Source organism: Diorhabda sublineata, chromosome 1 (genome assembly GCF_026230105.1).
Source record: "Diorhabda sublineata isolate icDioSubl1.1 chromosome 1, icDioSubl1.1, whole genome shotgun sequence".
Lineage (NCBI taxonomy): Eukaryota > Metazoa > Arthropoda > Insecta > Coleoptera > Chrysomelidae > Diorhabda > Diorhabda sublineata.
Window position 1 is genome coordinate 41,886,112 of NC_079474.1, and position 17,127 is coordinate 41,903,238.

Sequence of the window (17,127 nt, forward strand, 5' to 3'; positions counted from 1 at the left end):
GGTTGCAGAGAGGTGCTTCCTATATAAAACTGGAAGTTAAACAGAGAGAGAAATGAAGGTGGCACGTAGAGGAAACTAAGAAGTGACAGGAGAGATGGGATAAAGAAACTACAAAGGCGAAGTGAACAGAGAGATTAATCCCAAATATAAAACAATGGGTGCAATGCAAACACAAGCACACATTATACTATTTCACGCAATATTTAACGTGAATTAGCTCCTTTCGCCCGTTCATTAAGAAAAATACGGAGTATGTAAATGCCTGGATGATACGGAGTATGTTGTATACAAATGTGCCCGTTGGGAGGAAGAAAGAAAATAGAAGAGGAAATAGGAGAACTGCCAACAACTGAAAATATAATAGCAAAAATGATAAAAGCCGAAGAGTTTTGTAAGAAAATATTTAATGCACGGCAGTGCTCAGGCCCCGTGCAATTTTGGCATGAGCTTCCAATCCACCTCATAGGGCAAAAAAATAGTTAGTTCAGTTAAGTTCCCTGGATTCACTCTTTGCGTATAGATGTCGTGTCTACTCTCTTCATTTAAAACTACCCTTGAGGTCGTGGCCCAGAAACCCCTTTTCCCAAATACGAAACCAATCCAGAAACGTGGAATTCTTCTCCACTGGAGGAGAGATGAGAACAAATCAGCAGTCTCTTTAGCATTGCCTCCACCCCCAACACATCACATTAGTTTGATCGAAATCAGATGTTGGTACTAATCCAAATTGTTATATACCCACGCTTCGATAATAAATATATGAAACTATTTAATTTTGATAGAATAACTGTATTTTTTATTATTTCGAATCCACTCCACGAGAGTTTATTAAACATCACTTATTATGTATTAGTTTCTTGTCTAAGGTACTGAAACATATTAGAAATCACTCTTTGATATTCAACATGTAAATATTTATCTCCCTCGACTGACATAGGTACCAAAGCCAAAAAGCTCAATGACTCAAATAGTTAATAACACTAAAATGCACTTTTCATAATTAATTATTTTTATAATTATTAATTGGGAAAAAGTCTTATAGGCGCTTCTTTAGAATTCGCCTCGGTTTTACTATTCTTTTATTTTTTCCTACATCATCATTATAGACATACTTAAACATTGATTTAGAACTTTTTTAAACTTAACTCACAAAAGCTGACGAGCCGGAACGGATTCAAACTTCACAGCTACCTCAACACATGAGAGTATGAATTTATTTATGTTCTAATACGTATTCCATAGTTGTAGAAAATTAAATCATAAGCAAATGAATGTTTGACTATATCTTTACCATTAAACCATCTGATTTATGTTGTTCGCTCTATGGTATGCTATGGTGGATCCAAGTTTCGTCCACCATTACCAAATCGAGCAAAAATTAGAACATTGTGAAGTTGTACTCTGCGAAATTGTCATATATTCGCGTTCGAGGTATATGATAATTTAAAATTTCAAACTCTATTGCTTCCCAACAGGTCAGTTTGAATGGTCAAAAAAAATTTAGTAAACCAATAAAATCGACGATATTCATTAACCTCAACTTTGATTTGAGTGATAATGTTGATTGGTCAGACGAGATAATCTACTATCAATGGCTGTCGAATATAAACTAAATGAAATAGTTGGTTGAAATTTTAAGAGCCTCTTGGTTGAAGAATATCGGAGAATGAACTGGGATAAGAGAAACAGGACAGTTATTTCGACTAGCTCAAGATAGAGAGAGTTTTGCTGCTTTATCATTTAAGAGTTTGACTAATTTTAAATATTATGAGCTTCTTGACCAAACCTCGTACTATTAATTTATTCCAATATAAAAAAGAGGATACATAAAATAAGTGAGATACGATAAATAAGAACTAAAACGAAAAATCATAATAATTAAATCAATATTCCAAAATATTAATAATGTAAAGTCAACTCTCGACAGAAAATCAACAAAAAACTTGCTTTACAGTATAAAATTTCAATCAAAAGTATACAATAAGTAAAATTACCATTTCATCACAAGCACTTCCATTTATTTAATTCTTCTCCAAAACAAAATTCACGTAGTTGAGCAGTTTTGATGGGGACACAGTGAGTTGGTAATTTTTAATTAGAACAGGATAGCCGAAGGCATGTTTGAAATATTCTTTACTTGATTTAAAATTCTTGGTGTTGTATTCTCGAACGGCATTGTCGTTACAGAGCGGCTTTCGAAATGACTATATTATACCATAAATATAGAGCCGTGCGGATTGAAACAAAAACTGGAACGCATGACAGATCTCATTAAAGCTAACTCGATGAGCAAGCATGCGAAAGAAAAGTGTTGAGGTTCACGGTTTCTTTTATACTACTTATAAAATTAATGAAAAATTTGAGATCTTTATCAATTATTCTACATAACAATATGCTTTTAAAAAGTTTCTAGCTTCAATAATAGTATATAATTCTTTTTCATTTTGTTTATTCATTTAAGTTGTATTTTCTAATTGCAGTATCTTTCTTATTCCTTTCCGTATCATCAACGTATCCGTCAGCTACAGTAATTGATCATCAACCAATTAATTACTCAAAAGCAGTTGAATCATTAATATACGCTCGTCGGCAGAGAAATCGACTCAGGCGACATTCCTGCAATCGCAAGGCACTTGTTATGTTTCTTGTTCTCACAGCCCAACAATATGTTATGATCGGTAACCACCTTTTTTATGCTTGTTTACAATAGTGTTAATAAGGGGTAACTATAAAACGCCAACCGATACACATCTGTGTTAATAACAAACAAGCATTCTACCTGAAAATGGACACAACAAGTGATAAAGCTGCTCAAGCAGTCACCCTACTGCGACAAGGCCAGAGACAGCGAGAAATGGCCACCTCGATGTTTCCAGAGTTTATCGTCTTACCAAGAGACTGATAACTTTCATCGAAGACGCGGTTCCGGAAGAAAATGGTGCACATCCAAGATATATGACCGTTACATCGCTGACAAATCGGGCCAAGTCCAACCAGAGCTCGGAGAAATACGAGGAATGGCAGGATAGTCAGAAAAGATGGTCCCAAATTAACCCCAACTCACCGAGTAATCCGTGTACGATTTGTCAGGGAGCACTTTAATTAGACGGACGAACAGTGGTGTTCGGTTATCTTCTCAGGAGAAAGCAGAGTCTGCCTGCACGGCAGCGCATGAAGAGGAGTCTAATGTTGCATAAAAGAAAACGTGGTTTTTGGAGGAGGTTCCCGGATGCTTTGGGCGTGCATTTCAATAGAAGCAAAAACCGAGTTGTTTTTCATTGAAATTGGCGGTAAAGCAAGGGGATTACGGCAAACCGATACATAGAAGAAATTTTAAAGGTTCCCGTCGTTCCCAACTCCAGTTTCGTCAGCAAAAAATTCATATTAATACAGGACAATACCCATTCACATACTGCAGGTTCCGTACGACAGTATTTACAAAATATGAAAATTGCCACTCTGGATTGGTAAGCACGTAGCCTGACTCAAATCCTATCGAGCATTTATTGGATGAACTTAGGAGAAAAGTTCGGGATAGAAATCATACATCAGCCACGAAATCGGACCTATAAACTGCGCTCACTGAAGAATGGGATAGCATCGAAAAATATGAAGAGTAGAAACTTATTCGATTGGAATATAACCTTTTCATTGCTTAAGATTTTTTTACCACAAAAAATAGCTCAATATTAACATAGACAACGCATAATAAATTTGAAACTAATGGCATTGAGATGCTAAAATCAGAGAAAGTATGGAAGCTTTATATTTTTTTCTAGAGACTTCGCGAGCTTGCAACTTGAGTCGATTTTTTAGCGAGTGTATAAACTCTGGGCTTAAATGAACAAATTAAAAGACGAGTGACTCAGAGTCTTCCTCATAAGTTAAAACTATGTTTCTTCAAGGGTTACCTAGGTACAGTTAAAATGGTGAAGTCCAACTTTTTTACAATCTTATAAATGGTGGTTTGGTAGTACAAGTGATTGCTCGTTTCTCTTTAGCAATTTTCGTTAACCGATTTGCGTAGTCTTCTCCCGAATCTCAAGTTTTGTTTTCTTCAAGTGAATTAAGTGATATACTAATTGACATGAAACCACGATGCAATCCTCTGCAACTATCAAGCTCTTATTAACACACGGGAAAGAAGGATATAACCTATTGGAAGAGCATAGTTTCAAAGCTAGCGACACTTGAGGGATTATCTAGTCTCTAGAGAGCCTCCAAAGGGCTATCCACGCAATTAGGACTCACCAGTACCAGTATTAGTTTCAGGGTACGAAAGTATCAACAATCAATCCGTGGTGCTTTTATAATATCGGGATGAATTCCAATTTCTTTGGTTTTTATAACGGATTGTTCTCTATATAAATTAGTTTAGATAAAAAAAATTGAAATTTCGAAGTAGTACCACTATAATAGTCGGTGTATGTCAAACATTTAAAATGTGTTACATACTAACATATATATTCGTTATCTTGCTTCTGAATTATTAAAACATCGCTTATACCCGTATAATATAGAATGAGATCCATTAAATGTATCCACAATGCAACTTTTCCGCATTATATCCAACAAACTAACTCTCGTTTGTAATATGGATTTTAATCAGTTTTTCTTTCAATTAACACATTGTATACTATAACGGTTTCGTTAGAGCATTTTAATTTCAATTAAATAGGACGATACATGCTCAATACCTTCCGAAAACAAAAATTTAGGTACATTGAATCTGAAACAACAAGTGCGTAGTCTGAACTTGAACTGTACGTTGAAGACGTGCCTTGGAATGTAGCAGATAAATACTTGCATTTACTTGATCACTGCCTCTTGAGTTGGTGAGCTCGTTCCAAATAACTAATGATAGGGGATAATACAGCCGCAGATGTACCAGCTTCTCGTTTTCTATATCCCAAATCAAAACAACCAAACCTATTGAGCTTCTCCATAACTCATCTTACAAGTATCCTTTGTAACTTGAATTTTTACTTCTTCTTTTAGATTCTTAGTAACATCACTTGTTTCAAACTCTGATCATAGATTGCAAGTTTGCATCTTCTAGAATATTTACACATTATAACTTTCATTTCGAACAGAATTGGGCTCATGTTGTCGCCTTGTCTGATTTGTGTTGTCAGAGCTTAATTTGTTGTTGTCGCGTATGAATCATTTTCAAGTATTTTGAGATATTTTAGAATAAATTCAATATGATCTTCTGTGTTTTGGAAATTATTTATTTTACAGGCTTTTTAAAAGGTTGTTGTACCTGAGTTTTGGTAGCCTACAATCTGGATGTCTTTTGTTAGATTTTAACGTATCATTGTTTCGTATTCAATCGTGAAGTGTAGTCTCTTTTGGTTATACATAATATTTTTATCTCTAATCTTCTCATTTCAAAGTAGAATTGGTATCGTAACAGATATTAACTTCATGTTCTAAAAATAGTAAACATTTGATGCTGCTTTTCATCTAGCCCCGCTTTTTCCTAAAATGTTCTAAACTTCATTTTTTATAATAGAAAGTATATCTGAATGAATCGGAAGATATCACAATAATAATCTGAAAATTAAGATGTATGTTGATGCATCATACTACTGGTAAAATTTCCATAAAACTGCATAATTGCGGAAACTTATAACCCTTCTTAACATGCTTCCTTTCTGCATTCAAATTTCTCAAAATTTCTTCAGTTTTAGAAATATTAATGGTTTATATTCCTATATCCGTGGGGATCACGATAACTTCAACATTTGGGTATGAACTTCATCGTTTTATATGAATGTAGACATCCTGTATAATGAATTTGTAGCAAAGTTTCTGTAACAAAACCGCCCCTGGTTCCAGTACTAGATGAATTTAAATTATGAAATGTATGAGAATGAAATCATATTGTTGGCTGAGAATTGTTCTCAGCAACTAGCTGGGAAAATTATTTACAGTGAATGCAACTTTTCCTCAATAATTATCTCTGCTTTGATTTTATTAATCATGCAATTAAAAAAGCTACTGAATATTCAAGAATAATAAGATATTACTTTTGTTTTCCTCTTATATTGTTTCATTTATTTTTCCATAATTAGAACCTGCAATTTTCTAAAAAGAAATAATATCATTGTCGTGAAGTGTCTCCCGACGAGTTAAAACTATCTGTATTTGAGAAAAAAAAATTCTACGTTTGAGTTTTCGGATACGACCTTTTTAACTAAAATATTTTCAAAAATTTACATTGAGAAAACATTTAATATCTGGATAACGGTATGGTGGTTCTATTCAATAAATAAAGAAATTTTATATTTACAAACTTAAACTTTGACAACTTTCTATACATACCCTACATAAAATGAAAAAATTTTCAACATAGAATCAAGTACGTCTGGCCTTGCTAAAAGCAAACGAAATGAAACAATTTTCATTTCTTTTAGGGTATCCTCGTAAAAAAAATTTATAAGAGTCGGCAATGGTCAAATTTTTTACAAAAAAATTAATAACTCAATAAGTACGCATTTCTCGAAAAAAGTTTCCAGGCAAAAGGATACTAAAATTTTACGTAGATTTCAATCCGAAAATCAAAACGTAGAAATTTTCATGATTTTACTATAAGTATTTTGCCATAAACAGATAGTTTCAGTCGTCGTGGGACACCCTTTATACTATTTAAATGATATGCAGTGAATCAAACTGATCGAAATGTATTATTTTGAAGTTAAGTAGAGGAGTTCTTTCACCATTTCACTACAATTTTACATTTTAAAAATCATAATTAGCTTAGTATTACAAATTGAAATTTGGTGGTCGGTCTAGTATTACTAAAATAAAATCGATTATATCGGGTTCTTTAATATAGTTTGCAAACTTCTCCATTTTGGAACTAAAGAGGATACAAAAAATATTTCGTACAAATTAAAGACTGGGATAGAAAAAGTTGCCCAACTTATCAAAATTAAACATTGATCTCACCATTCAAATTATATCATATATATAATTATATAATAATTGATTAAAAAATATATTTCACTACAAATGCATTATAATGCAAACATTGAACATTACTTATGAAATACCCTGTGTAGTAAATGTTCTATCATAAGTTTCCAATCTCAAATATTTATCTAACAACAGTTGTTGATGTTAAAAAATCAGTTGAACTAAAATTCGAGCCAGTTATGCCATAAAAACCATAAATCATTTCATCTCTTTATAACCCAATCATGGGCAAATTGTTTTTTTAAATTTACAAAGTGATTTTTAAAAAGACTACATAGAATTCCAATATAAAAATTTCAGTATAACACTATTAACTAGTATAACTATATACTTAATTATTTCAATATAGGGACGCCGCTGAATATGGCTGAATCGTTTATTATTTTGTACTTCAACTGTATTATTTGCCTCTTCAGGAAGGAATAGAACGGCTATACCCTTAAATATCAATTGTTTGAACTATTTTATGGGCCGAAACTTGTTAGAAGAATTCTAAATGTGCGTATTCACTTGCAACAAAACAATTTGCAGCGTTCCCACCAGTTTGTTTGTGTGTTTGACGACATGGATACATCTGATATTACCCTAGCCGCTGGTACTTTTTAAATTAAAGAGGCATTAGCGGGTAATAAAAAATGAACGAAAAATGTGAACAAGATGCACGGTCACAATATGGCGTTACTGTGTGATGTGTAATCTAGATTATATACATAAAAATTTCACAATGGAGGCTGCAGAAAATTTCGAGAATCTAATATGTTAAGTAGGTACAAGAATAACCAAGAAATATACCATATTTCGAAAGGCAATTCCTGTACAACTGCGTTTTTTTAGCGACTGAAAACTCTTACAGTAGTCTACAATATTTATAATTATTAAAACCTACATCGCACTTATACAAGAACTTAATGATAAAATAAAGGTCTTTTTCATCAAATTTCTTTTATTTTAAACATTTTTTGGATCCCAAGTAGACTGTCCTTTCAAACTCTAAACACTTTTCCATAGCTACGCTCAGTTAAAACACCGCAAACGCAACGAACATTCAAAACTGCCGTTTCCACTGGATACAGACGAACGAATAAATTATCTTTGAACAAGTCCCGTTTACCGACAAACCTCCGAAAATGTTTTGCGCTTTTTGTTCTGTTCAATGAAACGTAGTAATTAGACGACTTTGATAGAGCGCGCGCGGCGCGTTTGGTTCGTTCGGAGTGTTTTGTTACAAGTGAATACCCATCATAAAATGAAACAACTCTAGTAATATCTGAAACTATTGTATATTATTACCTATAAGAAGAAATCAAAACAAATTATTAAGACGGCGGGCCCCGACCATTGGTATTGGTAAACTTTCTCCGGGGCCCAAAAATGTGTTTGTGTTTTTACACTCCATATGGGATGTGGATCTAAGGAAAAATAGTGGAAAAGTTTAGTTGAAAGAAAAAGTAAAAGTTAAAGTATAGTGCTAAAACTTCCTCCAGGGCCTGCAGACGGAAAACATTTTTGCACTTTTTAATCGAAATATATTTTTTTGCAAGTACACCCTACTTGCTTTTTTATCCTTTGAACGATGTTCATACTTTTATGTGAAGTATAGAAAAATGTTTTGAAAAATATTATTTAAGGTCAAGGTAGCACAAATCAAAAATTTTAATCAACTGTTACTTGAATTGTGTTGAAAAAAACAAAAAAAATATGAAAAAAGGTTTTCTGAGATCATGAAAAAAATCAAATGGAGCAAGTGTATGATGTTTCCAGGACCCAGGACGTCCAATCAAACTATGAAAAACATTTAAATACGGTCTTTTGGGCCGTGGAGTAGGTTTGGAATAAAATACGTCCTTAGAACCGGTCTGGGCTGAGGGGAGAGTTCAGTTGCGGCCCTATGAACCCCACCGGGACTCAACGTGTTAATACATATTAAAAAAAAAACAAAAAGACTATTTTTGTTATTAAAAACGATAATACAATGAAAATAATTGAATAAAACAACCTTATGAGTTAGATAATTAATTCAAAACTTTTATTTTTCACCAATACAAGTAATGACACGGACTGGACTATTCCTTGTTTTAATTTAGTCCTATGAAAATATCAATATAACTTTTCTCAAGCGTTCACTAGAATGCAGTATTCTATTTTAAAAATTAAACATATTAATGTATACCTACACTCAATTTTCTATTTATAAAAACATCTATTCTTTCAGTGGAACGTTTATTTTTCACATTTTCGATCAACTTTACTATTCACTTGAATCAGATGATGAAATATGTATGCTCCAGCACAATTTAAGTTTCATCACAATATTATTTGACATTGATAAATTGAAACATAAATTTTATTACTTTCTACCTGAATATCAAAATATAACCACTTATATAAAAACATCAAAATCAAATTTCAACGATTGAAAACATTTTGATCTGAGTGATAAACTCAGTGAAGTCAAATTATATTGAATAGTCAAAAATATACTGTGTCCCCGGATAGATAAAACGCCTCCAGAATTTTTCATCTCTTAGAAGGATCGTTCAACCCTTCCGGGGGCAAATTGTAAATTTCTATGAAAAACACGATTAAATTAGACCTAAAATCAAGAAATTGTAATTCTTATTCTGAGAAATGAAGGAAACAAACATATTTACACAGTTACAAATACTGAACACACTATTTATTGTTACGACTCACAATTAAACTGTTTGTGGCGCGTTTCGATAACCAATTTTACATCTTCACGAAAAATCACAAATTGTTTAACATTAAAGTTTAGCTACTTGTAATGAATTATCTGAGGCTTCATATAGATCCTCTATTGTGCAGGTAGCTGAATTGGATAATGTTGACAGTGGGATTTTCTCCACAGCCCAATCTTGTCATATTAGCCCTGAATCTACCGACGAAACTATTCAGGAACATCCTCATCCATGCCTCATCATCTCCTGGTGGTAGTAGAGTGTCATATAGTATATTGCAGCCTTAAGAAAGCATAACTTGTTGCTTTTTGATCACAAGGTGGTGCTTTTCGGACGGGATGGAAAAATTACAAGAATAATACGTTTAAGAATTAAATTATCCATGTTATAAAAATAAAATTACAGATTATTACCCCCCAGAATGGTTCGATCGCCTTACCATTACTTAATGCCCTTAATAGCCTCATACACTGTACCAAATTGGATAATTTTAAGTTAAAAGGTTGCAAAGAAATTTTTGGAGATTTTGGGCCCTTCTTTCACGTCGTATAAGTCCTCAGGTATACAATTTGGGATAGAGGTAAATTGCCCCAATCGTCATATTTTGTGCACCCTAATGCACCTCTGCTCTGCGTCGGTTCTTATGCCAGGACACCCTGTATATATACAACTTAGACTATAAGTAAGAATTATCATGTTCACTCTGAAACGATTATATAAATATCCAATGATAAATGATTAGAACAAAATAAATACCGTATAACGGAAGCAATTACCAAAATTATATTATTCAATCTAATGGACATTTTTAAATTGTACCTCATTATTGTTTCAAATGTTTAGTTGATTCGAGGTATTTATGTACCTGCATGCATTTTCGCTTCGATATGTGATTGTAATTACTTTTCATATTAATACCAATATGGAATTTGGTAAAACTACAATGTACGATTCAAACTAATGAAATGTATTTTTATCAAATTAATTTTAGAATTATAGATAAGGGTGTGCAGCTTGAATTATTAGATTATAATATAAGTTTGCAAAGAAAACTTGCCCCTCACAAAAGTCCCAAAACCAAATTTCTTCAGAATTTAAACACCACATAAAATTTTTGAAAGGAGACTAATCTTCATACTTGAACCCCCAATTTTGCATGATTTTTCTATATTTTGTAGTTAGTTAATGTTTTTTTATTGTATTTATGACTTTTACATCACAATATTTTGGGAATAAATTAAAACTGTAATTAGCATTTTCAATAACGTACCTTTAGAAACTGTCTATAAAAAAGGAAATTAACATTTCGAAACAATGTTTATGGATAACCCAAAATAACTTGGATCAACTAACAAGTGTGTTATTTTTAAATCATCAACACGCATTTCAAAATTTTATTGCTAAAAATAAATCCGAGGTTTTTGTCCCAAATTATACATGGTGGATGAGTATACTTGTTCCAAAGTTAATACAAATTAAAACAATACGAGGGTTGTCTTTCAAAAGTGAAAAAAAACCATATAAATTCCAAACAAAGTTTTTTATTAGTTTTCGAAATATTAGCTCTCAAGATACATTTTTGTATACTCTCAAACCATTTTTTCCACTGAAACTGATATCGTAAAAACTTGGTTTTGAAAGTCTTCAACAACTTCTTGAGATGATGAAATTCGATGTCCGCGCATATTTTGTTCGACAGTGGGTAAAAAGAAAAAGTCATTAGGCAATAAATTGAGTGATATGGTAATAAGACATAAATTCAATCTTTTACTCAAATATTCAATTGTTTGCTATGCTTTATGGAAGTTGGCATGCAGAATCTATCTTTCACACACGTAAATGTTTATCTAAAATCAATTGTATTGCCGATCTTATTTGATCATGTTGTGCACAGCATCCATGTTTCTCGGAATAACATCCGATTTTGACCAACCTTCTCGACATTCCCCACTGACATGACGAAATTCTACAAACCAGTTTTAATCAGTCTTCTCTGCTTATTACCAAAAGTTACACGTAGCGATTCTAAGCATTGTTGTGAAGTAAGGTCTTTTTTGAAATAATACAACGTAAGCCTTCACAGGTAATTTCAATTTGTGCATAAACTTTCACTATCAATAACTTCTCTCTAAATTACCACTAGCTTCGCAACAACAAACGTCAATGTTCACAAATTCAGTGGTGCAACGACTCATTAACGCTACCTATTGTTTGTGTTAAGTTGAGGGATTCAAGTTTTTACAACTTTAACACCCTCGTATTTATTATTGCCTATTAAAATCTCAATCGGTAATTATACAATGTTTTCGTTAAGTAACGTAATTGCTAATATTTCGTTTTTTGTTAAGTGTACAAAAACACATGATGACAAAAAGGTTTTTCTAATAAAAGTATGAAAGTATGAATGCACCGTTACTTTATATACAGGTGTTAGAAAACTTTTGTATTTTAGAGACGACTTAATCTAAAGATATAGTTTACGAGCGAACAGTGTAGCAAGTGTTTCTAAAATTCATATGATATGAACTTGAGACAATTCTCAATATGTTAATCCAAAAACCAAAAAAGGTATTGCATCGTGCCAACTTATACAAATATCTAGACATTTATCTTTTCAGGAATTACAACCAGTGACTTAAGATTTATTTCACATTTATATGTATTATTTTTTTTGGAACTATGCTAAATTTGCAGAAAGTTGTTTATATTTTGAGCTAAACTTTCAATATCAATGTTCAATGAACAAGACAAAAACTGGAAAAATCATGATCCTTACTTAATGCCAAAAATGTATCAAATTATTTGAGAACCAATGTAATAATATCAACATATTTGTTATAAAACCTTTTTTTTATTTTTAGCCTTATCAGCCAGGTTTTGATAATACTTCAAATCATGACGTTTTAATTGCATTGCGACCATTTTTAGTTTCTCTCCAAATGACTTCAAATTACTTATTCTATCATTGGGGTTTTTCAAGTCGAACCAAATCCTGTACAAGTTGTTCGCGCACGAAGCATTTGAAAGCAAATAGTCGCCTATTTTTTCGAGGTAACCGCAATCGGAATGGAAAAAATGCCTCAACAATAGGTTCAATACACATGTAAAAGTGTATTGTTCTTAATGAAGAATATTATGAAAACAACAAAGCCTTATCCAATTATAAATGTTTGTTTTTATTTGTCTATCTGAAAACTTAAATAACAACACTCGTAGTATTTGATACTAGTTAGTTTTTGGTAGTTTTGATAGCAAAAGTGTTTAATTGCTACGTTTTATATTAACTGCGAAGAATAGAAGTTTTCTTGTATTCTGAGGCTATGGGAATAGGTCTAATAGATTAGCCCATCTATAATTATGTTTTCTTAAAAATTTAGTGTCTTCTGTAAGTCATTATGTCATTAAAACCCCAGGATAGGTTTATAGATCGAGGATGAAAAGATGGTGCAACAAGGATGATAGTAGAGATCTCTTGGAAACTACAGCATGGATGGGATAAGCTCCTAAAATCCTTATTTTAATAAAATTTAATCTAATGTTCACATTGAAGTTTATTATATATTATTTATAATTATTATTATTATACCTAAACAAATTGTGAAGACAACACCACAAAGATGGTAAAAGGAGCGATGGGAAGAAATTAAATTTCTATAAAAAGATGGAGATAAGAAGATATATGTGAACAAATCTTTCAAAAAACTATTTAATACTTCGAATATAGTAGTCCACTTTTAAACATTGGGAATATTTAGTAATAACGAGATTCATCCCATTTATATAATTGAAGGTTAAGTTGAATTTCTTTAGAATAAGTAAATTTCAATTAAAACTTGTAAATTACCTCAGTTGTCATGGTTCGTTAAATAAGAATACATCTATGTACTAGTACTACTAATTTTTTTAGAATAGAAGCATTCAAAAAAATTGAACAAAAAAATAATTAAATACCAGAAACAGATCCATAAATTGACGACTTTCATTTTTAACCAAAACGACACTAATTCAATTAGCAAGTCCCCCTTAGTTAATTGTTCACGTGCTTTTTCGTCCTGGCGATCGCGTGCGCACACAACTAACCCAGCGGAGAATCACACTTCCACCTCACGAAAGTTGAACCATAACTGAAACAGAAACTTTTGCTAACGTACGTATTGCAGTGATGCACGCTTTGAACCAACCTACTAAAAAGAATCTACAATAGTGGAAGGGCGTACAATAATACAACTCGTGCCTGCTAGTAATGAGATTTTTATATTTTTTACACAGTGCCAACAAGCAATTGACAAAATAATGGAGGAAATTAGATAATCTCGCATTGAATTGAAACAGTCTAACAGACATTTTCCAATTGTTCCTAGTTAATTTTTATGTGCAGAATCCGAAAACAAACGGATGGATTAAGTGTTCTATGTGACTATTACGATTTTGTAGAAAAGCAGGGCCGATCTTAGGGTGTCGGCTGTGCTGAAATAATAAAAATAGGCAGCATTGCACTAATGTAACACAGACCTGTCAATCATCTAGTTAAATGATACAAAGTGTCCTTTATTTTACCCTCCATTAATGTATCGGATTAATGTGACTGTGAAGAATCATAAATTTACCTAACTTCAGCTTATTATTGTATTCATAAGGATTTATTGTAAACTGTCCGCTCCTAATGAGAACTGACACTCGAAGCTACATTAACGTATCAAATTACTTTTATTTTATATTGATGTGACTCGAACAACCATAAATATAATTATTTGTAGCTTTTGTCTACAATAGAATCTTGGTATTTAAAGCGGTTTGTTAACTTAATAGTTTTGGAATCCGTCGAGTACGGTAGTCAAATTATTAAAACAAAGTTAAATAATTATCTTCTTGCATAGATTTTTACAAAAGTAGTTTTAATTAGTGAATACAAAGATTGTTCTAAATTTTTCTACTACTTAACATAACATAAACTTATGTACCTTGTGTTTAAGAGCAAAAAGTAAGGTATTATTGGAAATACAAATAAATTTTGAAAGCTATAAGCTTAGTTTTTAGCCAGACAGGTTGTAATAGTGAAAAAATACCAAGGTACTGAAAAAAGTACAACCTTCTAAATAGAAATAGATATTCTATAATTAGAAATACAAAATAACGGTATTCATTCAGAAAATAGAATCTTATAAAAACTTAAACATGAATTTCACGAAATAAAAAGTATATAAATCAATTCTTCTACAAATACACCTACACCTAACGAACTGCCTAAGTATTCGTAATATAAAAAAGGAACTAAGTAATTCTTTAAACAAGGTCATATTTTTTACTAATATTTTAATAATTTTGAAACCTCACATTGATTTTTTTTCTCATCCATAACCCTTTTGCAAACATTGCCTTAAGATTTGAGCTCAATATTTCTAATTTTGCAGCCTGACTTATTTTTTAAACGTGCATATGCTCTTTACTGATATTTGAACAGCTTTGAAACCTCCAGAAACATAAGCCCAAGTTATCTCCTGATTTTTTACAACACACAGAAACCCTTTGGGAATATAGCTTCGGGATTTCAGCTGAATATTTTGTTATTTCAGTCAGATTTATTCTTCTAAGGTGTGTATATTTTTTACAAATATTTGAACAACTTTGAAACCTTGTTTTTCCAGAATCATAACCCCAATTAACGTCCTGATTTTTTACAACACACACAAATCCTTTGGAAATATAGCTTCGGGATTTCAGCCGAGAATATTCTGTTATTTTAGCCAGATTTATTCTTCTAACGTGCGTATCTTTTTCACTAATATTTGATTAATTTTGAAACCTCGTATTTCCACAACCACAACCTCAACCATATTTTGATTGCTTTCCTCTCCCAAAGATCCTTTTGAAAACAGTGCTTCAAAAGTTAAGATTGGTGTTTCTATTTTTTCAGCCTTTATCCTTTTAATGTACATATATTTTTCACTAATATTTGAGCAGCTTTGAGGCCTTTATTTTTAAAAACGTGACTAAAAGCAACGTTCTATTTTTTTACAGCTTCATAATGTGAACTCAAAATTCCCGTTATTTTAGCCTGATTTATTCTTTAAATGACCTCATATTTTTTACTTTGTATTACCAGAACCGTAACCCTAAGCGAGATATTCATTTTTCTTCTCATACATGGACCCCTTTGGAAAACATTGTTACAAAAGTTGAGCACAAGATTTCTATTTGTCCAGCCTGAATTAATCTATAAACGATCTCATGTTCTTCACTATTTGAACAACTTTAAAACCTTGTACTTTTAGAGACATGAGCCCAAGTAACGTCTTTTCACAATATACAAAAACCCTTTAAAATTTGAGCTCAATATTTCCGTTAATTTAGTCAGATTGGTATATTTTTCACGAAGATTTGAACAATTTGGAAGTCCTGATTTTTTTATCTCATATAAAATCCTTTCTTCGTCATCAGTTATTTTTTAAACCTTAATCCAAATTTCCACAACCATGACCCTAAACAACGTCCCATGTTTTGTATTAGGTATAAAAAGGAAACTATAGACTCTGGACACTATAAACACACTTTATCGTTTTTCATTTATTTTGCCTGAATACTAATTATCATAATTTTTAACTAAAAATAAATTTTTACTTTATTACTTTATTAGTTCAGACGGAATATTTTTTTCAACACCTTGTATCTCTAAAAGTAGTCATATGATTAAATTGGGTAATTGATAACTTTTTGTAGGAAGGTTAAAATCTACAGCATACTAAAATTTAACAGAAATCATCCACAAACCCATAAAATGCATGAGGGGTCGTTTTGAACTTTCTTGGAAAAGGTTACCTCTAGCGTTGTTGAAGAATCATATATTCTGTTGCTTAGAAAACGTGTAAGAAATATTCAATTTTAGTCTTTTCTTCATCATCAGTGATTTTTTAAACGTGAATATGTTTTTAACTGACATTCGTATTTCTACAACCATGATCCTAAGCAACGTCTTATGTTTTTTATTATACAAAGGAAACTTCCAACTCTGGACACCCTATATAAGATTGTTAGTTCATATGCATAAACACGCGCTATTATTTTTGCTTAGAAAAAATGTAAGAAATACTCAATTTTACGCAATTGCCAAATATTCCCTAATACCTAAATAGGCAACATCATAAGTAACACTTCATTCATAAATAAATTTCATTGTGAGCTTTTATACAAAACATTTTCCTTTTTTCAAAAATTTAAAGGCGAACAACGAATGAAGTTATATACTTTCCACAAATAATACAAAAAACAGCTTTTATGTAAAGGAAAAATCGATTAAAACACATTTTTAATAACTTTTTTTCCTTGCTTTCATTATGTTATTATCAGTATTATTGTAAGTTGAATCAGAACTAAATAAATATGTTAAAATGGGAATGGTTTCTTTTATTTTTCTTTTTATATACTGGTGAAGTTGGAGAAAAAATACCAA

General features: G+C 31.7%; 1 protein-coding gene across 2 annotated transcripts in view; it reads right to left on the bottom strand.

Annotated features, from left to right (window-relative positions):
* Positions 1–13,858, bottom strand: part of LOC130444484 (extracellular serine/threonine protein CG31145) — a 204,018-nt gene extending 190,160 nt beyond the window's left edge. For both annotated transcript variants that reach the window (XM_056779631.1, XM_056779620.1), the window contains exon 1: positions 13,632–13,858. The gene's annotated coding sequence lies outside the window, so the exon portion shown is untranslated. The remainder of the gene's footprint in view (positions 1–13,631) is intronic.
* Positions 13,859–17,127: the final 3,269 nt, after the last annotated feature.